Source organism: Plecotus auritus (assembly GCF_963455305.1).
Source record: "Plecotus auritus genome assembly, chromosome: 3".
Classification (NCBI taxonomy): domain Eukaryota; kingdom Metazoa; phylum Chordata; class Mammalia; order Chiroptera; family Vespertilionidae; genus Plecotus; species Plecotus auritus.
In genome coordinates, this window is record NC_137772.1 from 22,587,902 (window position 1) to 22,614,631 (window position 26,730).

Sequence of the window (26,730 nt, forward strand, 5' to 3'; positions counted from 1 at the left end):
ACACAAATAGACCGAATGGCACAACAACCAGAACAACTGAACAACAGGTCGCTATGATGTGTGCTGACCACCAGGGGCGTGTGTGGAATATGGCGGGTGTTGACCGCAGCAGGATGGTGGAGCAGGTGAGCGGGGGCACCAGACCAAGGCGGGGCGCCGGTTGCTGTCATCGGGGTGAGACTCTGGTGATTACTGAAAATTCTTTGCTCCCATGCGCTGCGGTCCTGCCCAGAGCTGCGCCTGCTGCTGGTGCCGGCCCCACTCGCCCCCGCTGCCAGCGCCAGAGCCACTGCTCACACCCATTGCCAGTGCCTGCACCGGTCCTGATCACTCAGCACCATCAGTGGGAGCGAGCAGCAGCTGCCAGCCCTGATTGCCCCTGAGGGCTTCTCCACCTCCCCCTGCTCCTGAGGGGCGATCGGGGCAGCAGCAGCTGCTCACACCCACTGCTGGCACTGGCTGCAATCGCTCTGCACCATCAGTGGGTGCGAGTGGGGCCGGCGCCATCAGTGGAGTGGTGCCAAAGGTGGAGGTGAGGCCGCCAGCAGACAGGGGTTGGGGGGGAGGGCAGGGGGGCGTTGTGGCAGGAGGGGCTTGGTGGGGGTGTGGAGGGTAGGCTGAGACCCGTCCCTGTGCCTATCGCAGCCTCACGGCCCACAGTTCCTTTCAAGGTGCACGAATTCATGCATTGGGCTCCTAGTTTACATTAATAAAATTTAACAGCATGTAAAACTCAATAATACTGTATTTAGAGAACACAGCAGAAATAATAAACTCCTTCACCCCTCTCCACTTTTGATTTCAAAACAAATCTTTAAAATCGACCCCAAAATGAGTTCACATTTTTCAAGTGATTATTTAGAAATAGTCAAATTTTTCATGCTCCATCTTTCTTCTAAGTGTTTATTAAAGTGAGGTTTATAGTTTATTTAATGTAACAGGGACGGGGAAGTTATGTTTGGAAATATATGTAAGAACACGCTGTCTTCTGCTTTTGCGTTTGCTTTGATTGCCAATCCATGCACCGTCTTCTTTTGTGACTAACAAGCACTTGCTAATTGTTGCATTTGTTACCAGTTTTGTTGTTTCCAACATAATTTTCTATTTTCATTAAGTAGACCATGTTCAGATCCCATTGAATGGGAAAGAAAGGATTCTGCAAATTACTCTAAAAAGTTTTGTGTGTTTTTTAAATAGAAATTTATGTCTTGAGAGTCCACGTTATTTTGGTGAGGATATTTCTTTCTGCAGGTTTTAGAACAGTGTGCTCACATGCACGCACCCGTGTGTGTGTGTGTGTGTGTGTGTGTGTGTGTGTGAAATTAACTTTATAAGCAGCCAAGTTGAAAACACTGGCATAAGTATGCTTAAGCTTTTGATGGATGAACATTAGTTGCAGGGATCCACATGTGCAAGAGCTTGTATCAGAGGCCCCAATTTTAAAGCCATGAAACATCCTTTTTTAATCAAAAGATCATTGAAAAATCCTTTATTTTTTGGTTGTCTTACTCATGTCTAGTCTCCTACATGTCTCATAAAACTTTTAAACAGTTATATAGCTTTTAGAAGTTGTAAGTGATCTTAAGCAGGGATTTATAAAATATTTCTGATGATTAAAGTGCTGAACTCAGAATATTAAATATATCCGTACACTTTAATTACATTTTATAAAGGTGGACATGTTGACATATGCCAGTGTAAATATTTTAAAGTCTCACATATTATGGAATGCTAAATTACAGTGTGTGCTCACACATACCTACCTGAGAATTATTATCCCTTAGGAAGGAAAAAGTTTGTAGCATTAACTAACCATCACCTACCAAAGGTGAAGCTTGCTATTTTCATTCCATTTCCTTGGGGTCAGTTAATGGAATATTATTCTTTTCCTTTGGTGGTATCCTGTTTTTGCTTTTCGTGCTTCTTATGGCTATGCATTGATATCTGTGCTTTTGAGGGAGCAGTTTCCTCTTCTAGCCTTTTTCAGATTGACTGGTGAGGAAAGAGTTTCACTTGAAGTTGACTGCAAGGGTGCCAGCTGGGTGGGGTTCAGCATCTCTGGTTTCTGGGAGGCCACAGTGGCACCGTCTCTATGCATCTCTGTTAGCTGAAGTCATCTTTGGGGTTTTTGCGGCCAAGGCTATAGAGGATCTCTGAGTGGCAGTGGCTGCTAGGCCTGTTATAATCCTCAGAGGTGAAGGATGCTGGGGTCCTCTCTCTTTTTATGCCTGTGGGGAGATGTCTTATCTTAGTGGACCGCTCCTGGTGGCAGGCCTGGTATGCTGACACTTTGTGCAGTAGCAGAGCCAGGGTCACGGGGGTCAGGTGCTTGCAGAGCAACCACAGCATTTGGGTCCTGGGACATAGGTGTATTGTCTGTGGTGGTTGCTTTGGTGTCTGAGATGCAGGCCTGTGCGTGTTTCCCGAGGAACTGAAGTCTGGGTCTCTGGGGCTCATTGCAGTGACGTGGACCCTATGTGTATGTGGGGACCAGAAGCAGCACAGGTCCTGGGATGACTGGGCACAGTGGTGCTTTTGGCCTAGGGGTCAGGATGAAGCAGTAGCCTGCATGGCAGTGATGGCTCAGTGTCCAACTCTGGCCACTGGGGCAGTTGAAGAATGGCAGCAGCTCAGCTCTGGTGCTTGGACTCGGAGGGGGTGGGCCGGTAAAACGCTTCCTGTGTTTTCCTTTGCAGCTGTCCTTGGTTTCTGAGCTCTGCAAGGTTTCTTCCACTTCTTTGTTATGTTCCAGAGCTTTCTCGGAGCCATTGTCATCAGATTTGTAGTTGCTTATTGTTTTGCTGTTTTGTGGGGGAGACAAGTTTTGAGACCCTCTAGTCCTCCATCTTGCTGACATCATTTTCTCAATAATTTTAAAAGATAAAAAACTATCAGCATCAGAAATTATAAGATAATTCTATTGTGTAGTGAACACCAAGAAATTGTCTCCATTTTAAAAAATAACACTATAATTGCATTGGTTTAAATGTTGTTGGGAATAAAGGATTCATTAAAAAGATCTTAGAAGACTTTTTTTGTTGTAAAAAGATTTCTTAATGATAATATTTGTTAATGACACTTTACTAATATCTGTTTTCTATAGAGCAAAATAGTGGATTCATTAAAGCAAAATAAATCAACAAAGGTAGTCTTTGCAACTATGACTATAAATGCCCAGGTTATTGGAGAAAACTTTGATAAATTCAACTACTTTAAGAAAATTCTTATCCTCACCAGTTTTACTTAGTGGTTAGAGCATCAGCCTGCAGACCAAAGGGTCTAGCTTTGACTTCTGGTAAAGGGTAGGCATATACCTGGATTGCAGGCTCGATCCTGGCCTGGGTTGGGCATGTGCAGGAGACAACTGATCGATGTGTCTCTCTTACGTGGATGTTTCTCTCTCTCTCTCCTCTCTCTCTCTTCCACTCTCTTTAAAAATCAGTGCATGAGGATTAACAACAACAACAACAACAAAACCAAAAAACTCTCATAGCAAAACTCTCATAAGCAAATTTATAATGCTATTAGGAAAGTGATTTTGGAACTCCTATCACAGTCAAAAAGCTAGTTTCTTCAAAACAAAGGATTCCTAGAAGATGAAAAAGACCAATAATTAGATAGGAAAATAGATAAAGGATATGAGCCAAGGGTTCAAAGAATAGGAAGCACAGATGGCTCTTAAACATGAACAATAAACCCAGTGGTTGAGGCCTGGCTCAGTGGTTGAGTGTTGACCAATGAACCAGGACGTCATGGTTCGGTTCCTGGTCAGGGCACTACTTGGGTTGTGGGCTCAATCCCTAGTAGGGGGAGTGCAGGAGGCAGCCAATCAATGATTCTCTCTCATCATTGATGTTTCTATCTCTCTCTCCCTCTCCCTTCCTCTCTGAAATCAAGAAAATGTATATATATATATTTTTCTTAAAAAAAACACACCAGAATAATACATAGGAGAATTATAAAATCAAACATACTAAAACACTAAATTTTCACCTATCAAATTGGCAAAATCTAAACAGTATTAATAATGCTGTGGTCATGTATATGGATAAAATCATCCATTGCCTTCAGGATTGTAACTTTATACAGTCTCTATATATGCAAAATGGACAGTAATTATCTAAATTATAACCACATACACCATTTTACCCTGAAGTTTTGCATCTTGGAAATGTATTGCATACTAGGAAATGATGCATCTAAAAGTACAGTCATCCCAGCATTGCTGGAAAGGAGCAAAGACTGCAGGCATCCTAATGTTTACCCATAGGGTTGTGAATAACTATAGAGCAGTATGCTATTTCTATTACTCTAAAAATGAACATAATACCTCTATGTGTATTAATATTGAAAAACCTCCAAAAATATATTGGGAGTGTAAAGGTTCAAGACTGTATAATGGTTGTGCAGAGAAGGTGGAAAATTACACACATCTATGTAGCCACATTCATACACATAAAATTTTTTATATAAAATGTGCATTTATACAAATATATATGGAATGCATTTAAATATAATTATATTAAAGCATACGTACTCTTAGAATAATATATTTTTAGAATTAAGCACAGGAAACTGAATATATTTGTTTTCTCTAGGGAAGGGTATAGAGTGGCTGAAGATAGGGTTGGGAGGGTAACTTTTCTCCTTATGCTCTATACAAAGCTTGGAGTTTAAATAATGTAAATGTATTCCTTAGTCTGAAAATAAATGAAATATGCATCTAAAATACAGCCCAGCCAGTGTTGCTCAGTGGTTGAGAATTGACCTATCAACCAGAAGGTCATGATTTAATTCCTGGTCAGGGCACATGCCCAGATTGTGGCCTTGATTCCCAGTGTGGGGCGTGCGGGAGGCAGCCAGTCAATGATTATCTCTCCTCATTGATGTTTCTATCTCTCTCTCTCCCTCTCTCTTCCTGTCTGAAATCAATAAAACTATATTTTTAAAATGCAATATAAATAAAATATTAATGATTGCCCACAGTTTGTTTTGGGTATGTTCAGTAATTATTTGCAAGGTTGTGTTGAATACAGGAAAATTTATTGGAATCAAAGAATATTCTTATTTTTTTCCTTTTTGTAAAGTCTTCATTTGCTGTTACACTCCAAATAGGATAAAATAAGTGGGTCATTTCTTTCTGTGCTAATGTGTTTATTCTTTCTTTCTTCCCCCTCGTGTCTTATTCATCCTTCATATATTAGGCAAAGCAGGGACAGTGCCCCAGTGCATGAGTGACAGCCTGTCATTGGAAAAGTTCACTGTGGAAATCGTTATGAGCTTATGACATCTTTGTTAATAAGCACTTAAAATTAACATCTTGCAAGATGTTAACAGAGAGGTTTAGTGAACTCCAGTGCAACTCAAGCTATTTCATATGCATGTGTTTTCAAGGTAACTGATTCTTCCCTTTCTGTTATGCATAATTCATTTTACTTTGCTTAGTCCATATAGTGTCCAAGATCACTGGCCTGGGCACTTATTTTATTGCTAATATATTCTCCCCAAAGTGAGGGAGAGGTTCACTTGATCCCAGGAAGTAATTTTTTACTTAGGATCCTAAAAAGATGGCCTTGTTTTCTTAGTTTACTTATAATTCCATTCCAATTATCTTTAGATAATTCCTGCATAACAAACCACATGAACATTCAGTGGCTTATACAACCATTTTATGTAGCTCTCAGTTTTCTGGGTATGTTAGGAAGAGTTGGACTGTGTGACTTGCTTTTGATCCATAGCTCGGGCTGGAAGATCCATTTCTGAGATGGGTTCTTCTTCACCCAATGTTCAGCACCTCAGTTCTCTGTGGCTGTTCTCTACACACAGCATATTGTCCTACAGCGGCTCTGTGTGAGGCTCACAGTTCTCACAGTTCGTATCAGGATAGTCACTCTTCTTCCATGGCCAACGGTTTCCAAGAGCAAGTGCTCCAAGAGACAGGAAGTGAGAGCTGCCAGTCTCTTTGGGACTGGACCTGGAAGCTGGTCCATTGGTCAGTGCAGTCAGAGTACAGTGCGATTCAAAGGGCCGGGGCATGGAACCAACCTCTCGATGGGATGACGTTCATGAATTTGTGTCCAATTTTAATCCACCGCAACTCCTTTCTTTGGAAGAACTGTGAAAATATCTAAGGACTGTATTGGGAAGTTTTTAAATGCCATTATTCAGCTCAAACCCCACAGTGTACCTTTCTACAGTGTTAACAATCAACCTGTACTTCTGTGCCAAGTCAAAGCAACTTACTTTTTTTTTATCTTATTAGGAAATGTGTACCTAGATGGGAACTCTGAATATTGAGTTCAGCCTCTGTTCTTTCTCTAAATCTTAGCAGCCTGCAAACCTGATGCCCAGTGACAAAGCCATTCCAGAAAGCCTTTTAAAAATAGCTTTGTTGGTCTTCCATCTTGATCTGTCAAGCAGATTGAAGTAGCCACTGAGAACCTAGTTACGCAATGCCCCCATTCACAGGACACTAGGGCTCATTTCTAATTCCTCACCTCTCTTGTTATTCAACCAGTGTCTAACAGTATGCTTTGCATCCTATTTGTGTGTTTCCTAGCACCAAGCAGCACTAGCACTAGGAATATGGCCAGTGCTCAATATGTTAGCTATGTAAATGAATGGTAATAAAACAATTATTCTCTCTAAACTTTTCTGAACCTTACCCTTACCCCACCCCCCCTCTTTCCTACTATCTCTGTTTTGGCTACTATTATATTTTATCTTGTTCATCCACAGTCTCCTAATTGATTCCCCTGATACCAGTCTTGCCTGCCTTCTATTCTCTTCTTCACATTGCAGCTGAAGTGATCATCCTAATGTGGAAGTCTAATGATGTGATTTTTCTGCTTAAATTTCTTTAATGGCTCTGTTGCCAGCAGAGTAAAGTCAAGTAACGTACAAGGCTCTGCGTGATTGGCCCCTGATTTCCTCTAGCCCTATTGTGACCTAGTTGCCCCTCTCATTGATGTTCCAGCTATTTGTTTATTCTTAACTTCATGTCTCTGTGCATGATGATGCCTCTGCCTGCTTCACTCTTCCCTCCCTTTTTCATCTCTCTCACCCCTACTATTCTTAAGGTTGGAGGACATTTTCTTCAAGTTTTACCAAACTAAAGGGGTTTGTTTGCCTGCATATATCAAAGCTCAATAAGACACAGACAGGAGTTTGCAGCAAAGAAAGCAAAGATTTATTTAAGGAAATAGCGCCAAACTAAGAGTCACAGGTGAGTGAGCCGATGCTCTAAAACCTGGCTTCATGATGAGTTTTAGGGGATGGGTTATATAGGGAGCAATCATTAATCTAAGGGAGTATCTAAGGGAGTTAGGGTTGTGGGTTCTACTGATTGGCTGGAGCCAGGGTTGGGGGTAGTTTATCAATGCATCTGGTCCTGATGTCAGCCATGGCATCATTCTGTCTGGCTTCGGTTGGGTTGGGTTGGGTTGGGTTGTTCCCTTTTCTGGGTCTAAAACTGAAACACAATGTAGGCCTAGATGTTATCTTTAGTTTGACTGAAACTCTGTTCTGTGGTCAACAGACCTGAGGCTTTGCTCTTAAGACTGTTTGATGCTGACCAGATCTGATGTCCTAAGGACTTAATGTTTAAGGGAGTGAATATGCAAGGAAAGAGGGAGGCAGGTGAGTCAGCATGCTATTAGATGGACAAGGCCAGTTTGAGTCAAGAGGAAAGAAAGGAAAAAGGAAAGAGATGAAGTTTCTGTGCTACTCCCTGACCCACGAAAGCTGGGTGAATTTCACTCTTATGTGTTCCTCTTTCACCTGCTTATTTTCCCCATGATAGATATCATTGCACATTACTATGTTGGCTTTGCTGATTTGCCGGTCCATATCTTCTCTTAGACTCTATAATTCCGTTCCCTGAAAGCATCAGGAAGCCAGGTTTTTGGGCACAAGCTTACCTGTCACTCTGGATTTGGTGCCATTTCCTTAAATAAAACTTTACTTTCTTTGCTGGGAACTCCTGTTCATGTCTTATTGAGCTTTGATGTGCACAGACAAATGAACACCTTCATTTCAGCAACACTTCAATTCTTTTTGAGTGTTATATTGCCAGTGCCTAGCACAGTGCCTGATACATCCCACATAAAGTTCAGCTGTGTGAATAAGTAAACATGCTTTGGCTAATAGTTCTTTGAGTAAAGCAATTTAGCTTATTGTCTTGACAACATGCTTTTTATTGACCAGAAACTAGCCAGCTAGCTAGTTTCCTTCCTTTTCTCTTTACTTTATTTTCCTTTCCTTTCCGTTCCTTTTGTTTTTCTCTCTTTTATTTTCTCCCCTCCTCTCTCTCCTTCTCCTCCTCCTCCCTGTTTCCTCCCCTCCTTCTCCCTCCCTCTTCTGTTTCTTTTCTTAATGATATTGTTTTAATATTAACAGTTGAGATTTCTATATGACTGTCTTCCATATGAATCAGGATTTACTGTCATCTGTAATAGCACCTTTCCATATTTATATCACATTTTGAGCAATGGGAAATTTTTCTCTAGGCTCCAGATCATTGCTTATTATCCACATATTTTAGGACAAGCTCCCTGTGTTATTATCTGCTATTTCATGTATTTAAATCATAGTTCAGTTTCCATCTCTTCTTTAAGAAATTTTGTTACCCTTGAGTCATTCCATTCCAACTATCTTTTTTCTTATGAAATAGTCTTTGATTTGTGATACACCCAATTATATAAAGTTGTAGGAACCCATACTATATGTTCTAGTGTCCTATAGAGCTGATATCGCAGCAAGTCTTGACTGGGATACATGAAAACTGTATTTTTATATGAATACTAGAGGCCCGGTGCACAAAATTCGTGCATGGGGGGTGAGGGGTGTCTTTCAGCCCAGCCTGCACCCTCTCCAATCTGGGATCCCTCTCACAATCCAGGACTGCTGGCTCCCAACCGCTTGCCTTTCTGCTTTCCTGATTGCCCTTAACTGCTTCTGCCTGCCAGCCTGATCACCCCCTAACCACTCCCCTGCCTAACTGCTCCCCTGCCAGCCTGATTGATGCCTAACTGCTCCCCTGCCAGCCTGTTTGCCCCTAACTGCCCTCCCCTGCAGGCCTGTTTACCCCTAACTGCCCTCCCCTGCAGGCCTGGTCTCCCCCAACTGCTCTCCCCTGCAGGCCTGGGTCCCCCCCAACTGCCCTTCCCTGAAGGCCCGGTCCCTCCCAACTGCCCTCCCCTGCTGGCCATCTTGTGGCGGCCATCTTGTGTCCACATGGGGGCAGGATCTTTTACTACATGGGAGCAACCATCTTGTGTGTTGGAGTAATGGTCAATTTGCATATTACTCTTTAATTAGATAGGAAGTTAAAAATTAACCTATTTAAAATTATGATTGCTTATGAAAATATATGATGTAGATGGAAAAATGGACCTATAGGTTTTGTCTTTTTAAGCAAAATTGTATTTGTTTTTGAATGCACATATTTTTACTTGGTTTTGCTTTCTTGCTTTAACACTTAGCAAAGGTATGGTATGAGCATGTCCGTGACCCTGCATTTTTTCTTCTTCCATATGGACCATTAATGCTCTCAAAACAGCAATTCTTTATATAACTACCAACTTCCATTTGATTGCTAAATTATGGGATGAGAAGACTTCATCACACTTTTAGAATACACATACAATTGCATATATCTATATCAATGGAGACTGTGGGCCATGTGATAATCATTTGTAAATACTGTCATCTTTGGCATGGGTTGTTCTGGTGAATTGAATATCCTGATAAATGAAGTTACCATTTGTATCATATGTGGATTACCAAGTTTTGATACAGCACAATATTATTGGTCTTTTCTTTCAATACCTTTATTATGACTTTGTATTTTCTAGTCCCTCAGTATTGAGTACAGTTGCTTATCCAAAGGATACTCTACATTATATCATTAAATGGATGTGTTCTGATTATCTTCTATGATGATTCATGAAGTGATATTGAATCTAAATCTATGAATACTAATTATCATTATGCCATAAAAGCTTAGAAGTGAGCATTAATGGAGAGTTTCTATGCATTAGCTGACTCTGTGATCACTTTCCATTTTTTTTGCAAATTAGTTGAAATGATTCTCGTTAGTGTGCAGACTCAAATAACAATGTACTAGAAATCTGTTTTGTTCTAGGGTTTGTGGTGTGTGTGTGTGTGTGTGTGTGTGTGTGTGTGTGTGTGTATGTGTATGTCCCTTCACCATTGCCACTTTCTTTTTCACTCCTTGAAGGCTGTGCCTCAGTACATTTATCAACCCCCCGTCAGGTGCTGGGCTTATCTCACCATGTCCTCTATCAATGTTGTCTCCTGTTTTCTCTCACGCACAAATGTGAATAGCTCTTCCAAATGGTTGTAACATGCTGAATCCCTATCATTCACACCAGAAGACTTCTGGGCTGTAGGCAGGGCTTTAATTAGAAATCTCTCCACCCTAAATTTTGTCAAGTACTTCTTCCTCTAAAGTGGTTTTCTTGAACTTCATTAAGTCAGAGTTATGGAAGGCGTGGTCTCTGACCTTGGGCTTTGCTGAACTGCTGATTGGCTTGATGTGTTGCTTGACATATTCTCTGGAATGCTGAGTGTGTTCCAGAATTCCATTATCTATCTTGTTTAGTGCACTGTCTATAGCTTACCAGTCATTACTTGGAAAGAAGATTGTCTTCACTGTTCCATGCATCTGAGTGTTAACTGCGGCTGTGTTATAAGTCAAGTATCTGCCTTTCTGGTTTCAATTTGTTAATTTCTGCTCTCTGAGTACATAGTTTAGGAGTCTGGAAGCTGATATGGGCACAATGGTATAAAGTAGGGCTATGCATTTATATGAATATACATTCCAAGAACTGATATGAAATTGGTAATATATTTTTTAAAAATTCAAACTACAGCTACTGATAATAGTTTAAAACTCCTACTGTGTTTCCCGATTGGTTTCCCCAGATCGGAGTTTTGTGTTGCAAAATTGCTGTTGCTTTAGATGGCTTTATTTTTTATGCAAGATGCTTTTAAAACATTTAAAAATACACACACACACACACACACACACACACACACTAGAGGTCCAGTGCACTAAATTCGTGCATGGTGGGGGGTAGATGCCCCTCAACCCAGCCTGAACCCTCTCCAATCTGGGACCCCTTGAGGGATGTCCAACCGCCCGTTTAGGTCAGGCCTAAACGGGCGGTCGGACATCCCTCTCACAATCCAGGACTGTTGGTTCCCAACCACTTGCCTGCCTCTGCCTGATTTCCCCTAACCGCTTCTGCCTGCCAGCCTGATCACCCCCTAACCACTCCACTGCCAGCCTGATCGACACCCAACTGCTCCCCAGCCAGGCTGATTGCCCCTAACTGCCCTCCCCTGCCAGTCTGGTCACCCCTGACTGTCCTCTCCAGCAGGCCTGGTTCCTCCCCAACTGCCCTCCCCTGCTGGCCTGGTCTCCCCCAATTGCCCTCCTCTGCTGGCCCGGTCACCCCTAACTGCCCTCCCTGCTGGCCTGATTGCCCACAACTGCCCTCCCCTGAAGCCTGGTCCCCCCCACCAACTGCCATCCCCTGCTGGCCTAGTCCCCTCCAACTGCCCTCCTTTGCTGGCCTGGTCTCCCCTAACTGCCCTCCTCTGCTGGCCTGGTCACCCACAACTGCCCTCCCCTGCCAGCCATCTTGTGGCGGCCATCTTGTGTCCACTTGGGGGCAATCATCTTTGGCCACATGGGGGCGGCCATCTTGTGTCTTGGAGTGATGGTCAATTTGCATATTACTCTTCTATTAGATAGGATATATACACATGTATATATGTGTATATGTATATATATATATTCAAACATCAACATTTTGGACTCATTTTTTAAAAGGAAAATAAGTTCATTGGGTGCCAAAATCTGAAAAGAGTCAGGATTGTGATAATGGTATGTTGGTAGTGGAGGAATTTCAAGGTGGCTGCAAATATTAAATTGAAGTTCTCTGCATGATGAAATGGAAGTGTTGGATCAAGAATGGGGAGACCTGGATTGTGGTGGACATTGCTCTAATTGATCTTATTTCCTTTTCTTAGGCAATTATTCTCACCCTCCTTTGCTTCTGTCTTCTCATTTGTGGAATAAAGGAGCTAGATAGATGATATCTAAGACCTAACTATGAAATTTCCTGGCAGCCCTTGATTTGAACATGGACAATAAACATACAAAAAAATAAATAGGGCAGTTTGACCTTAGGTTATGAGACCATGTGGTCTCTGCACAATAACAAACATTGAGAACTAAAGGCACAAAATAATTAGCCATTTATTCCAGTGTCTTCAAGATGCCAACTCTGAACTCTTAGAAATAATGGACTGATTTCTTTCAGGTGGGATATTGACTGTCATTGATATGGGAGCAGAACACCAATAGGAATGCAGAGATGTGTGAGAAGGCCATTAGCTTGCAGCCAACAGAGGCTGTGCAGGAGTTAATTTGGGTTCTCAGAATCACCTGTACAGTTTCCTCTATTCATCGGATCTGAGATTTTTCCAGTTTTGACTATTAATGTGAGTCTTAGCAACAACTTTAACTGACCATCTGCTTCAGTCAATATTTTCTTTGTTAAGTCAGATCTGGAATATCATTCTACACGGAACAATCCAAATTAGTAAAAGGTACTTCCAAAAATGTATGTTGACCATATGACATATGTTGTATTTTATTCAAAGATACACGTTTTATTATCTCTGAATTGGGAAGTATTGGTAATTGATGACATTGTCCAATTAAAACTGGCAAAACTTTTTTTCTTATTGGTACATAAAATACTGTCGCAACTTATAATCAGTGATACCTTAGATCTGATGGATTATGGTATTAACCTGTATCCCAGGGCATGATATGAGTTCTTTCATTCAGATAATATTTATAACAACTTTAGATCTGATGGATTATGGTATTAACCTCTATCACAGGGCATGATATGAGTCCTTTTATTCAGATAATATTTATAACAAAGTAGAGGCAGAAAACCTTCATTAGTATGTTTGGGCTGCTGGGCATGGAGGGATTTTGCTAAAAATAACCCAGTTGACAGTTGAATCACTGTCTCCTGCTGCTCCTCTCTAGCTTTTGCTTGCTTACTTTACTGTCTACTGAAAAGTGTATGTATGGAATTAGACATCTTTAAGTAAATGGATTTTCCTCTTTGCAAATGCAGTTCTTTACAAGAAAATAGGTATAAAGCACTCAGCCCAGAGCCTGGCGTGGAATAGATGGTGACCATAAAGGGCTTCTGGGTAAGAGCACTTTCTGGTTAAGTGCATGGGTTTGCATTTCCATATTTAGCCCTCTGTAAGGGTAGCCATTTCTCACCAGAGGCAATGAAGGGCCCACCTTCAATGTTTTAAGCCAAGGAAGAATTCATCTTACAAATGACCAGACCACTCTGACAGTGGAAATAACTAGGCTCCAAGGTATAGATTTATTTTTGAACTTTACCATTTGAAATATTTTTAGACTTACCAAACAGTTGCCGGAAACAACCAGAATTCCTGTAAACCATTCTCTCAGATTCCCCAAATTAACATTTTTAAATAAGAAAAATAGTGCAATTATCAAAATCATGAAATGCACCTTTACCCAATACTCTATTTTTATCCAGAGATTAGCACACTGTTTATGAATAAATTTTTTGTCTGTGTTGGCTGTAGGGTCGGTATAGCTTCTTCTCACCTGCATGTTAGTGCAAGAGAATGGTAATGAGTGTGTTTAAAAAATTCGAATCGTAAAAATAGGTGAGCAGCTGGCCTTAGTTTGCCAACCCATGAAATCTACAGACTTTTTACAGAATGTTGACAGTTTCACCAGTGCTATTTTTTCTCTGGTCCAGAATCCAACCCCAGATCACATGTTGTCATAACTCCTTAGTTTTCTTTAAGTTGAAACAGGCTCTCCGTCTGTTTTTACACTTCATGATCTGAACACTTTTGAAGGGTATTGGCCAGATATTTTGAAGGTTATCTGTCATTTTTGGCTTTTTCTGATACTTCTTCATGGCTATATTTAGATTGCACATTTTAAGAATAACACCAAGTTAATATTGCAACCTTCTCTGGACATTATGTTAGGAGGCACATCCTGTTTCCTTATCTCATTACTGGTGATGGGAACATGGGCCATTTAGTTAGTATGTTATCTGCTAGGTTTCTCCACTGGAAGATAATTCTTTTTCTGTTTGCAACTGAAAAGTTACCATTTTCCCTTTGTAATGATCATACTTGGAGACTCTGTACTCATACTTTTGCACATTAATTTTAGTGTCCATTATGGATTCTTTCCTTAGTAACTCTTGGTCTCACAGTTAAGACTGTGGAATTTGCCAAGTGGTGACATGTTAGTTTAATTTTTCTTTTTTTCATTTATCAGTTGGGATTTTACTATAAGGACCTTGCTTTTCCTTATTCTTTGTTTGTATTAATATGAGATCATGGATTCTTATTTTATACTTTGGGCTAAGTTTTATTGCTGTCACTATTTATTTTGTTTCTTAAAATGATCTCAGATTTGGCTCCTGGGAGGTGCTTCCAGTTAGTGGCGTGTCCTTTTGAATGTCCCAATCATTTTTAGGCACATTTTAAAAGCAAATTCTTATGATTGGCACCCGAGATGTTGCAAGCTTATCTTGTGCTTTGCTTGTCCCAGTCCTGGGATCAGGGCATTTTACTAGGATTCCTGCTTCCTTTTGTTAAAGCATAGTATTTAGATGCCATGATCAGAGTTACACATGTTATTATTACTGGAGTACCAGTGACTTCAGGCCCTCTCAGTCTACAGAGCTAGAATATATGTGCACAAAAGTGTACACACATATACATGTGCACATTTGTATTCTGTCTATATCCCTCAGTGTATATATTAAAAGCACTTCTCATTTCAATCCAGCATCACAGGAATTCAGTCTTCTTTCTTATCTATAACTTTTTTTTTCCAATGGAAAAGCTGGCTCCCATTATCTATGATATAGAAGTTGTTAACCTGTACCCCTGTGCAAACAAACCTACTATGGATGTGGATTTTATTTGGGGGTCTTTAGCTTTAGGTTATTTAGTCAATATGTTATATTCCAAGGTTACTTCAGTTTACCCACTTCACTGTGATTATGCTGTTCATTCATAATAAAGTTAATTATATTTGTTAGTGTTTAAATACCATCTTCCCATATTTATTTATTTAAATTATTTATTATATAATGTGTGACACATTAGCATAGTTCTAAAGTCAGAAATACATGAAAAATTCTACTTAGAGAAGTGTCACTCCCCCATCCCTTCTACCTGAATCCTATTTAATCATTTCTTTCCATTCTATTCCCATTTACCCTTTGGGTATAAATTATCCCATTTATGCCTAGAACATCTTTTCTATTTCATTTTATATAAGTGAACATATATACAGATATTTTTATGCACTCTTCATTGTTCAGCAGTAGAAATTACATAGGTATAAAGGTTTTATTTATTGTAGCATTGTTTGTAATTGCAAAATATTGGAAACACGTAAATGTCCACGCATAGAAAAGAGGTTGAATTTACCATTGTACATTGTACACACACAATGGAGTGCTTTCTATGTGGCTGTTACCAAAATGAAGATCTTGATGAACTGATTTGGAGATAATGTTAGAATATATTGTTAAGTGAAGACAAACAAGTACATAGGGAGTAGTTTTAAGAGAAGTTCTCAGATGGAAGACCCAATAGCATGTGCTTTCACACAATTCTTTCCCTACCACTTTTCGTCCAAAATTCTGCCCATGGAGGATTATCTCTTTAGCTTGAAGTTTTTATACAAACAAACCAACAAAACACCACAAGTGTGAGGGAAAACACAGCAACACAGTCACCAGTCATTTACCGTCAGGGGAGATGAGGGTTGGAGAATACCCATGGTCAAGGTGGTAGGAGTGATTCCTGCAGACACCAGGCACCCGTGAGGAGGAATAGAATCCTGGTACTGGGTGTAATTTGCAGTTCTTCTTTCTAGAGGCTAGCTAGATTGCCAACTAGTCAACACTTTGCAAATAACCTGCTGGGAAAAAAATGAATGTTTAATGAACAAAGAACGATGCAGAAGCCTTAACTTAAAACTGAAAATGAAATGTTTCACCTATAGTTTGTATTAATTAGGATATGAAAGAGCTGTCCTGCTTTGGTTGCGGGGTGGGGGGCGGGGGGGGGGAGAAGAAAATAGAGAAATTAAATTAGACATAAACATAAGAATTAAATCTCTAGCCAAAGAAGCCACTGAAATATTTAAGTCATTTTACACTCTAACACAAAAATGTTGTGAATTTGGGCGTTGTAGGGAAGAAAGGAAGAAAGGAAGAAAGGAAGAAAGGAAGGAAGGAAGGAAGGAAGGAAGGAAGGAAGGAAGGAAGGAATGGAAGAGCAGGTGGTCCTCTATGGGCTTGTGGGATTCTTGGCCAAAATGTCATACTTGAAATTAAAAAAAATTTAAATATTTGTTATTGATGTTTAGAGAGAGAGGAAGGGAGAGGGAGATGGGTAAGAGAGATAGACACATCGATGAGAGAGAAACATTGATCCCCTGCCTCCTGCATGCCCCCTAGTGGGGATTGAGCATGCAACTCAGGCATGTTCCCTGACCTAGAATGGAACTGTGACCCCTTGGTGCATGTGTTGGTGCTCAACCAATGAGCAACCCTGGCTGGGCTGGAATTAAATTTGTTTTAATGAACTAATTGCATATATATGTTTTAAAGCAGACAGACATCTTGGAGTGTGTAAGAACATACAGAGTGAACTTATCTTCTCTTTTACTTTGCCTATGCCCTTCCTCTGATAGAGATAAAAATGAACTTCTATTTTTCCTAGTGTTCCAACTCATTTTTGCCTCATGCATTTGCATGTACATTTTACTTGAACACCTCACCCCATCCCATGCACACATAATCACTCTTATTTTGTCTAATTTCATTCCATCTTCGTGTCTCACTGACATGTAATTTTCAAGTAATTTTTTCCTGACCCACCAAAACTGGTGTGAATTCTGTTTTGTATTTATTTTATCAGTGCACCTAGCAAATCATAGTGTATTAACTTACATAAGTGTTCACTTACTCTTCCTCTGCATCTTTGCAAAAGCTGGATCTGTTGTATACATCATTATATTCACCTAGAGCAGTATTCATCACCTACAACATATTTACGGAGTGAATGAATTCACCAGTGGTCCAGCAATCTAGGATGCTAGAAATATAAAACCTGGAGCCTCCTTCCCATGAGTAATTTAGAAGCTCTGGGTATAATTGGAAATGTATTGAAAAGCAGTTAATAAAAGAAAACAGGGTTATTAAAGCATGATTACTGTCATTTAAGATATATTACATATTCTACTTTGTCTCATGGTAGACAGCTTGATAAAAAGCCTAATCACTTAAGATTAATGGAAATTATTTTCTTAGCTCATGTCATAATAGAGATCATCAGCCTAGTGCAATCTTCTTTTGTACAACTCCAAGTAGGATATGATTAATAAAACAATTTGAAATGTGTTGCTATTTGACATGCCTGTAGTGGTTATAATTTAGTTAGTGGAAGTAACTACAGGCTGCATATCTTAAAATGGTACCAGTGTTTTTGTTACTCAGAACTTGTTAGAGCCTGGCATATACTTCTCACTGTGAATCTTGCAGAGGATGTAGCATGCAGCATTTCAAAAATGATGGAACACTTTGTCTTTCTCCCCATAACCAAGCATCTTCTAGAACTAGTGATTATTGCTATCTATCTATCTATCTATCTATCTATCTATCTATCTATCATCCATCTATCATCTATCGTCATCTATCTATGTAACTATTATGTTTTGATAAATCTATCCACCTACCTACCTACCTATAGAGGGAATGATTACTGATTCTTTTTTTATATTTTTATTGATTCTAGAGAGAAGAGAGAGGGAAAGAGAGATAGAAACATCAATGATGAGAGAGAATCATTGATTAGCTGTCTCCTGCGCACCCCACACTGGGGATTGAGCTCGCAACCGAGGCATGTGCCCTGACCAGGAATTGAACCATGACCTCCTGGTTCATAGGTGGATGCTCAATCACTGAGCCACACTGGCCATGCAGATTACTGAGTTCTTACCTTCTTTTATCCTCCTGCTTTCATGCCCTTCTACAATTCCTGTCTGCCATTAAATTTTCTTTTTCTTTTTTCTAATTTTTCATCCCTTTCCTATATAAAAAAAATACTTTGGACACACTATGCTTGGTCACCACAGCAGTAACCGAACCCTCTCCAGATGATAACTTGACCATAAATGAATCATGCTGGTTCCAGTATGTTGGTAGTGGGTGAGGGAATGTTCACCTACACTTTCCCAGAGGGGAAAACATTTGTCACTCTTAAGAACATAATAGAACATGCATAGCTCAACTATGGAAACTCAAAAATGCTTCCATTCTGTTTCTATAATAGTACAAAATGGCAAGTATAAAAATAGTGAAATCAAACATTAAGACAGAAAATATGACATTAGTCAAACACGCATAAAACAAAATAGGCATGAAGAGTGCATTTATAATGACAGGACTGTGGGCTGCAGGAGCCTTGACAGTGGCTTGACTTAGTCTCCTTAGCTGTTGGACCAAATGAGCCAAACTCATTCATCACTCTGTCATGGGGGGCGGGACGCAGCAGAAAGGTTGCCGGAACATGTCATTTACAGTGCCCTTCACTCCTTCCTTTCGCTCTGCCTTGTTTGCTTCCTCCCTGTCTCCACTTCTCTATACTTTCCTCTGCTATTTCTTAATAAGCAGGTTTCCTGTACAGTGTGCCTCTGAACACAGGTGCTATTCTACTTTTGTTTCTAATTGTAAGTGGTTTAATAATGTGGTAGAGCTCATGAGGGAACAAAACAAATCAAGGTAGGTCCATTACATGACATATTTCCAAAAGCCTAGCAAAAGAAGAAATCTTAAAGGTGGTGTAATTGTAATCATAATATTATTTAGATTAAAAACCTCATTCTGGTTAATTTGATTTTTCTCAATTTTCGTTTTGAAGAATCTCAAGCCTACAGAGAAATTAAAACCATAAACCAATGACTAATATTTTACAGCATTTATGCACACTCTCTCACCTCTCTCTTTCTCTCTCTCTCTCTCTCTCTCACACACACACACACACATTCATACATACACACACAAGATTTTTTAAACTTAAATATTTTAAAGAAATTTGCAGATATATTTACAGTTTATCTTTGAATAGGCATTCTGTTACATAACCACCATTTCATATTACACTTTTTTCTGTAAAGTTAAAAATATTCAATATAAATTTATATACTATAAATTAAGATGTAATATAAATTTAATATAAATGTAATATAACATATATAATCAAATATATTATATGACATAATGTATATAAACAATATATATTACTTATATTAGGTATTTGTTATGGGCTGAATGCCTGTGTCCTCTCACATTCACATGTTGAAGCCGTAATCTCCGATGTGATGGTATTTGGAGATGGGCCTCTGAGAGGTAATTAGGATAACATGAGTTTATGGGACTGGGGCCTCTCTGATGGATTAGAGCCTTTGTAAGAAGAGACACTAGAGCGCATGCTCTCTTGATGTGCACATACCGAGGGAAGGCCATGTGAGGAAACAGCGAGAAGGCAGGAGGAGAGCTCTCCCCAGAACTTGAACATGCTGGTAACCTGGTCTTGGACATCCAGTCTCCAGAGCTGTGAGAAAATAAATTTCTATTGTTGAATCCACCCAATCTGTGGTATTTTGTTATAGCACCTGTAGCTAAGACATTATAAAATATATTATGATGATACTATAGATGACATATTTAATATAATATATTTAATTCTACTTTAAACACATTTTACCTAATGATATAAAGATTGAAAGTTCAGAAAGAACCATATTGGTGACTCAATGAGGGTGATGACACCCCCTGTCTCTCAAGTGGTCTCTCTGCCTGGAGGATGAGCTCCCAAAGGTCACTCAGGAACCACCTGCTTTTTAGCTTTGGGTTTTCAGCATCTGGATAATGCTGACTAGAGCACAGAAAACATGGTACATTGAGCTACACTTAGAATTAATCTTCTTTAAATGAACAGGTAGAGTGGTATTTCTTTCAATGTCAGGTTTCAGAGCCTTTGAAATAGAATTCAAGTGTATATACACTTCAGGGATAGTGCGTTTACAGTTAGGTGAAAAACACTAGCAGTAGATATTTATGAAGAGGAGTTGGGCAAATGTTCTTGATCCCTCAGATTTTTTCTTGCCTTTGTCAGAGAAGGCTTGAACCACTATTAGACACAAATCTACTGTCTCAGCAGTTTGTGCCTCTTGGGTTGGTCTAGGAGTGCGATACTGAGCGTTTGTCTAGTTGGCTATGTCCATCCGTAGATCTCTCCTGTAGAGTTTCTTTTCTCTTTTGGTTTGTTTACTTTGTTTGCAAACAGCTTCTCTAGGAATAGGCATTATGGTTGCTGTGGGAAGGTATATAGATGATTCTAGATGTTCTATTTGTGTCTTCTTTTTCCTCAGAATAGACTATCTTGAGCAGAACTATTGTCTCTTAAGCTTTGGTTTAGTAAGGATTTCATTAGCTCTTTTTCTGCCATGCTTTCCCTATTGAATAATCATACTGTCAATGGCATAAGCAATGATGAATTAAACCCACCCACATATTTTCTGCATTGCAGGATTTTTCTTTTTGCTTTACATTTGGAAACCATCTTCTTTCTGCTCCTTCCACCCGCACTTTTAGGACTATTCCAGATGTGTTTTCCTTTCTTCTTTTCTTCATTTTCCTTATGCCTTGAGACCAAGTTAGTGATGACTTTTTATCCAGAATTTCAGAGAAGCTAACATACCTTTGGGAAGAAGGCTTTTTTTCATTAAATTGTATTTGTGGTCTTCCTGCCTTGAACGTCGTGAAATATGATTCTGTGATAATCTGTAGTGTAGAATAAATGCCATGTATTAACTGTGGATATTCTTTTCTAAAGAGAATTTTCAAATGGATAATTAGAAAGATCTTGGGTGCTCTGCCAGGCATATGGCAATGCTAAGATAAAGAAAAAATATAGTTTCTAGTAACAGATGGATTTGAACCACATTTGGAATCTGTTGAATAGTTTTTAATATTTAACTTGCAATGAATCTTTAATATAACATTTAACTAAGTGTTCTGTCATATTCTTTTAAAATATATGAAGCCTTTTCAATGTAATTGTGTCTAGAAGATTTCATAAGAATATTGAGTGTTTAAAATTAAAACTGCTATTGAAGGAAAAAAACAACAGTAATTTTCCCAAGATTTTTATGGTTCACTTTGATTTGTGCTGTTTAGAATGTTGTATATATTTTTAACAGTCTGTCAGCCTCTTCTTTATTTCCTGTTAGCTGAAAAAGAAAGGAATTAAATAATGAAAATGAATCACACATGAAAGTCATGCTGAGGCCATTGAATCCGATCTGTTTGTTGGCATGGAGCCAAGGACCACAATAGTTTCCTAACAATATAAGAAATGATGGTTGTAGCACAATCAGGGTGGTTATCCTTCATGGAGTTAGGCTGAATAAACGAAGTCACTAAGTAGGTGGTAAAACAGCCTTGTCAATCACAGCTATAGAAACCCATGTCACATTTCTCTTGAATTAATTATAATGTACTTGTTAAAACATTTCACACAAAACTTATTTTAATTTTTTTAAAAGGCGTATTAGACCGAAATGATGGCGAGCATAGCAATTAAAATGTGTTCTGAGCCTGGCTGGTTGAGGGTGGACCCATGAACCAGGAGGTCACGGTTCCATTTCCAGTCAGGGCACATGCCCAGGTTGCGGGCTCGATCTTTGGTGGGGGGCATGCAGGAGGCAGCTGATCAATGATTCTCTCTCATCATTGATGTTTCTGTCTCTCCTTCTCCCTTACTCTCTCTGAAATCAATGAAAATTTATTAAATAATAAAAAAGATATGTTCTGATTTATACCTCATGCTGATTGATGTTGGATTGCTACATCTTAGTTGTGATTCTAACACCTGGGTGCCATTAGTGTGGAAGAGAGAAATGTAAAATTGGGTTCTTATGTCCAGGACAATATTCTTTAACAGTTCCTTTCCTTGAATATGATGATATTCTCAATTTTGGCACATGTTAGGCTGACATTATCATTTTTTTAAAATACAGGAGATGTTAAAGACATGTAAAGCTCATCAAGGATTAAGGCTGGAAATCAAGCCTTTGTCTGGTAACACCTGGCAGGAGAGGGATTGACACTGGCTGAAAGTCTATCTGGCTGGTTAAGAGGAACTGGAACCAAATTACAGTTTATCATATATTAATAGCGGTCATCACTTCAGAAGACTCATTTTAGAAAGAAAAATGGGTCTAGGTCATAATTCTTGAAGTCTGTATCTCTGGACATTTCTCATACAGCTTTTTATCATTCTGGGTTCTAGAGGGGTTTGTTTGTTTGTTTGTTTTTGCTTGTTTATAGATTTACTTGCCTCCTGGTGTATTATGCTGAGCATTTTGGCAAAGTGTCTCATTAGGAAGTAGATGCTTAGAATTAGTGAGAGTTCTATAAGCCTTCATAACTAGGACCTGTGGGCTCATGGTTCTCTGAACTGAACAAACACGAATGAACCATGAACAGTTGTCTAATTGGGTGGGTTTTGGAGGAGTAACGAGGGCCTATATCATCTACTGTTTGGATTGTTGATCTTAGCCTCTGATCTAAGTCTACTCTTCCCTCACCATTTGATAATGGCATGATAAGATGTATCACTTAATTTGGCTCATCACTAGTCTTTGGCTCTTTGATACTGATTAATCAGTACATCTTTGGAAGTTAATGTACTTTTAAAATATATATATTTTTATTGATTTCATAGAGGAAAGGAGAGGGAGGAAGGGATAGAAACATCAATGATGAGAAAGAATCACCAATCAGCTGCCTCCTGCATGCCCCACACTGGAGATCTAGCCCGCAACCTGGGCATGTGCCCTGACCAGGAATCGCATCACGACCTCCTGGTTCATAGGTCGACACTCAACCACTGAGCCACACTGGCCAGTCAGAGTTAATGTACTTTTGCACAAGCAGGTTGGCTTATCTACCATAGCCGTTGTTTGATATTTGAAGTTGAGACTTCTTGATAAAGAGGAATAAGCACCCAATTTCATAATGGGTCAAAAGGTCCAAAATTTTAATTCACCCAATTCACATATATATTTACTGAATTGTCTCTTTATTCAACCCAAAGGAGTGCCAGAAAAAAAATTTAGTCCCAGAGCCAACTGTAGTTTGCTTTATTGTGTGTGCCAAGTAAACTGAATCGCAGTTCCCTTTGCCTGGTCCACTCCCATTCCCATGCAGTGGCTCACATAGCTATCTTTTCTGGAAGAAAGGATCTGCCCTTTCCTTTTGTATTTCTTCCTCAGTGGCTTCCTGTGTGAAAAAGGGTAACTTGACTAGTGTTGAGCCCATCCTGATGCTGTAGGATCTCAAGCTGCAATGTTGCATCTCAGAATAGTTTTACTTTTTAAACAAATGAGTACAAAGTGAAGTGAGTTGTGAGTTATTTGTGCCCCACTGTTCAGGGACATTACCGCACCATATGGTGCTACACTGAATGATTGCAAACGCGGGGAAATGTTACCTACTCCACAGTACAACAGGCATTTCTTTGAAAAAACAAAAAATACATGTAGCAATAAAGCATGGGCATGTTTATCCTCCCCTTCTCCTATCAGGCATATTCTTGAACACAGTTTTTATTTTCTAGTTAATAAGCATCCCATAATATGAAGCTCCATGCTTGTTCTGCTGGCTCTGGGACATATGCCCGAGCTGGTGAAGGCTTAATTACTATCTCTAGTGCAATAAAACCAACAGTTCATGCAGCTGAAGGCCCCCTGATAAGGCAGATGATGTTCTTATTTGAATGTACCCTGTCCTGGGAACGTACCAGCAATGCCTTTAGGATTGCTTACCCCAGAAGGTAAGATCCAGAAGGGGGATAGAGAGTTAAGAGAAAGGACCAGAATCAACTATCTGTGGTTGTTCACTATTTGAAAGTTTAAACCCCAGAGTTAGCTCAAAATTCATGAGTCCAAACTTATCTCCCCTTTTTGATATCATTATAGAAAAAATAATAATGTTGATAAATACATCAGAACAGACACTTCCTTATCTTATTCAAGCACCAGGGTTCCGGAGATCAAACCGATCTTTCTTTCTTTGGTGTGCTTTATTTTCCAAAATGCGTTGGGAATTGTTTGTCTTCAGGGAAGGAATAAGCAAGTGAGTGATGTGGATTTAAAAGGCTATTTTTTAATACAACGGATTAGCTTCAGAAAACACTGTGAACTTTGTAGAGAAATCATGTCTTTCTGGTGACATGCCAGGAGTTTTATGTACATCTTAAATGTGTATTGATGATATTGCGTTTCAGTTGGAGAAATTACCATTGCTGCTTTACTTTGCTTTTACCGTAAACTGTCCCTCTGCTGTTTCATACAAGAAGTAATTCACTTCAGTAGTGACAGAAAGTGTTTTAAATAGCATTTGTGCGGTGTTCCCAGCCAGGTGTCCAGAGATGATGATGCAATGTTAGGAGTTTAAAGTTGCATGGTTAAAAAAGTCAGAGGAAAGAAATACTAGGGAGAGACTCCCAAGACGACAGACCTACTGAGCTCCATGGAAAAGCCACCCAGCCTCAGTGACCAGGAGACTCAGTGAGGGCCCGAGAACAGGCTGCCCGCCTGAGGAAACTACAGGAGCAAGACAAACAACAGAAAGTGGAGTTTCATAAAAGGATGGAGAAAGAGGTGTCCGATTTCATCCAAGACAGTGGGCAGATCAAGAAAAAGTTTCATCCGATGAACAAGATAGAGAGAAGCATACTACATGATGTGGTGGAAGTGGCTGGCCTGACATCCTTCTCCTTCGGGGAAGATGATGAATGTCGCTATGTCATGATCTTCAAAAAGGAGTTTGCACCCTCAAATGAAGAGCTGGACTCCTACCATCGTGGAGAGGAATGGGACCCCCAGAAGGCTGAGGAGAAACAGAAGCTGAAGGAGCTGGCCCAGCGGCAGGAGGAGGAGGCAGCTCAGCAGGGACCTGTGGTAGTGAGCCCCACCAGTGACTACAAGGACAAGTACAGCCACCTCGTCGGCAAGGGGACAGCCAAGGATGCAGCCCATATGCTACAGGCCAACAAGACCTATGGCTGTGTGCCCGTGGCCAACAAGAGGGACACACACTCATTGAAGAGGCCATGAATGAGATCCAAGCCAAGAAGCGTCTGTAGCAGAGTGGGGAAGAGTTGCCACCTACCTCCTAGGCACCCCAGCTCTCTGGAGCAGGGAAGGGAGGGACAGGCTGCTGCTATTAAAACCCATTCTGGAGCCCCACCTCTGAACCACCTGCTAACAGCCATCACTTAGGCTGGAGGAAGCAGGTGTTTGATTTGTCACTGTTAAGAATTTGGATATGTATGTGGTGTGTGTATGTGTGTGTGTGTGTGCGCGCGCAGGTAAGAGAGTGAATGCACAGGTGGGTATTCAATCTGTATTATTCTGTTCTCCTTGGAACTTTCTTCCCCATGGGGCTGGGGTTACTTTACATTCAATAAACACTGTTTGAAACAAAAACAAAAAAAAAGAAATACTAGGGAGAATGCTTTTCCAGGGCTATTCACCCGTTTCTGGTTAGGATGACAGCTACTATGAAAACAGCTTCCTGAGATGTTACTAGAAAGTTATGTATAGCTTAGAGCAGCCGTGGGCAAACTACGGCCCGCGGGCGGATCCAGCCCGTTCGGCTGTTCTATCCGGCCCGCGGAGCCGAAAGAGCGGAGGGTTCTCTTGCTCTCCCCTCCACTCCTTTACTTTGAATTTATATTAGTTCACACAAACACTCCATCCATGCTTTTGTTCTGGCCCTCCGGTCCAGTTTAAGAACCCATTGTGGCCCTTGAGTCAAAAAGTTTGCCCACCCCTGGCTTAGAGAATGCACAAAGCTCTTGTGCATAAAGAGTGGACTTACTATGTAGAGAAAGCATGTCAAACTCAAAGGCTAACACGGGCCAAATAAACAAGGTTTAAGTTTATGTGGGCTGCAAAAAAACAAAAGCTTAAATTTTCATAGAAACAGGTTTATTTCGATAGAGACATGCTGAATACAAAGGGCTGAAATAAATGAGTAATCGTTAACATAAAATAATAGAACACTTTAATAAAAATTAATATTTTTTCTTGAACATTAACTTACCAAACACTGAATAACTGCACAAATAAATAAGCATAATGCAAATAAACCTATTTTTCTTGTTCTCTGAAAGCAAAATATTTCCTGTTGCTCACACCAAACAAGTCAGTACAAGACTAATGACATGGCAATCGGCTGCTAAAATATTCACTGCTAGTATTAGTGGAGAGAAATGGTGCGCCTGCGCATAAGGTGCGTAAGGGAAATGAATGCAACATGATTATAGTAATTAGTCATTAGTGAACGCTGTAGTTTGTTATTAATAACTAGAGGCCTGGTGCATGAAATCTGTGCACTCGGGGGAAAGGTCCCTCAGCCTGGCCTGTGCCCTCTTACAGTCCAGGAGCCCATGGGGAGCGGGCCTAAGCTGGCAGTTGGACATCCTTAGTGCTGCTATGGAGGAGGGAGAGGCTCC

At 40.0% G+C, this 26,730-nt stretch overlaps 1 protein-coding gene and 1 pseudogene across 10 annotated transcripts in view; both read left to right on the top strand.

Moving 5' to 3' along the window:
• UNC5D (unc-5 netrin receptor D) overlaps positions 1-26,730 on the top strand; it is a 629,157-nt gene that overhangs the window by 105,203 nt on the left and 497,224 nt on the right. The window lies entirely within an intron of this gene.
• On the top strand, positions 90-25,515 carry LOC308243255 (sperm-associated antigen 7-like; annotated as a pseudogene). The gene is made up of 2 exons: positions 90-125; positions 24,705-25,515. The product of its transcript is annotated as a sperm-associated antigen 7-like (transcript).